General features: G+C 47.1%; 1 non-coding gene across 1 annotated transcript; it reads right to left on the bottom strand.

Annotated features, from left to right (window-relative positions):
• Positions 1-263: 263 nt before the first annotated feature.
• Positions 264-336, bottom strand: Pmar_PMAR026698. Its single transcript has one exon. It is a non-coding gene; the product is annotated as a tRNA-Thr (tRNA).
• Between the last annotated feature and the right edge of the window lie 1,874 nt (positions 337-2,210).

Genomic DNA, 2,210 nt, shown 5'->3' with positions numbered 1-2,210 from the left:
GGTTCGGCCGACGCTGAAGCTGATAGGAAGACAATTGGGTCTACGGCCGATCAATCGCGTCAGGTGGGGTCCTCCTACGGGCAATCGATTGGTTTTCGATTCCGGGAGGATCGAAATTTTGAGGTGTACGTGTAATTGCAAAGGCAGGGGAATGCGAATTACTGCCTCCGAGGATTTACTCACATCTATTCATGTGTGTACTCGTTCCGAGTAACTCGCATGCCGCCTTCGGGATGATCATAACATTCGGTCAAACTCGGAAAAGCCTTCTGCCGGAGTTGAACCGACGACCTCCCGCTTACTAAGCGGGTGCTCTACCAACTAAGCTAAGAAGGCCGTGCTGGAAGGATATTATCCTCCACTTGCATCATGAATTTAGTTACTTATATCGCTGTTCCCTGAGCTCGACGAACTGAATGGCTCGTCAATCACAAACAAGCAACGTATAGCTGCTGAACGGTGAGGCCGAATAATTTCGATGCCGTTCGAATGCCGCCTGCAGGTACGTTTTGCATCGTCATTGTTCTCGAGACGATCGTTCAATCGCCGATGCAAACACATCAACGGGAGGACGACTCATCGAAAGGTTGGAGGAAATTCATCCTCATGTTGTGGAAGCCAATCAAGTCGGAGAGGTGGAAACGACTCGGGAGAATAAAATTGGAAAGACGCTACGTAGAGACGATTGGTTGATATTCGAAACATCTTCGATTCAGTTGTGTTGAAGATCTTCCCGCTCGATAGCAAACAGCCGATTGACGTCAGAATTCCGTCAAGCATGAAAGTTGCCGACCTCAGGTCACCCGGCTGCCGTCATTCACATTCGCAATTCCTCTTCAGACTTTTGGTATACAAGAGGACTCGTTGGCCGCTGGATTTTGACAATTTGGCATTACAACTCGGCGATGATGTTCTCTCTACCAGTACGAAGTTAATTTCATTTTTATTATCGTATTTAATCAGATCATCTCATCACAAGTGTGGACGACTCGGATGAAGTGTCTTCCATAATCACCGATAAGGTTAATTCAACTTCCATCCGACCCATCGTTTGGGAGGCATCAGTCATCAGTTGATCATCACCATTCCCTCTTGTGTTGCCAGTTCATCTTAAACGGCGTCGTAGTTCTTCTTTGGAAGCAGACTCTCAAGTGTCCTTCAGGGGGCCTCTCATCAGCATAGCCGTAGCCCTCCACCCACCCACTATAGTCGACATCATGAACACGCCAAAGGCGCTATCATTCTCGCCAACACGTTGTCTTTCGCTGCATCGTCTGAGGAGCGGCATTAGCTCACTTTGAGCCTGTTGGTTTTTACCGCCATAGTATGTGGGTTGGTCTAGGACACCTCTCTGGGGACGATGGCGAGAGCATTCAATGTTTCGGTATAAGTCACAATTTTTCAGGACACACTCTACCATGAGTGAAAATCAATCTTAAAATCAAGTTCAGGTAAGCTTGTTTACAAAATTTACTCCGAATTTTCTTAGAATCTCCTTTTCGTATGGTGTTTCAATTACAGCGTACCTTGTTACATGCCTTTCCTGCTACCCCTCATGTGGCCGACTTGATCTGTCGTTGCTGTCTATCTCTTCGTACTAGGGTTAGGAGTCGATCAAGATAGTCTTTTTATTATCGTGTTTGCGGCTGAAGGGAAATCGCGATGGTCACGGGGAGGAGGAACCTCTCGAGTGCTCTATGATTTCATATCCGATTGCATTCTTTGGGTTAAGTGCAGTCTGGGAGACCTATTTTGCATCTTACCAAGTACAACCTCAGGATACTACCCCAACACAAGTTCAATCGCTCGTATCGAGGGAAAGGGTGGCAATAACAACGCATCACTGTAACTAAGGGATCTCACAGAAATACAAAATTAACTCTTCAACTTAGTCTATTTCTTCAACAACTCTTTTCCATCTCTCCGATGTCCAAATAGGTGGAACCTCCCGGTCTTCTCCTCTGACCCGTGCTCATCCGCCAAAAGGGATGTCGTCATGGGAGCCTGTCGGAACTCACAGTCTAGGTCCGTCACAACAGATCCTCTAGCGCTACTATCAGCCCTAGTGGTCATCGGGGAGACCTAAAACATATCTTTCCATACCAACCTCAAGATATCCTCACCTCAATAGAACCTCTCGATCGTCTACTTTGCGAATGCTGTATCAGCTTAGGGTCCTTTACAGCGTGGCTGAGCCGCCACAACAGAAG

Source organism: Perkinsus marinus (genome assembly GCF_000006405.1).
Source record: "Perkinsus marinus ATCC 50983 genomic scaffold scf_1104296973372, whole genome shotgun sequence".
NCBI classification, from domain to species: domain Eukaryota; phylum Perkinsozoa; order Perkinsida; family Perkinsidae; genus Perkinsus; species Perkinsus marinus.
This window is presented reverse-complemented; position numbering and strand designations above follow the sequence as displayed.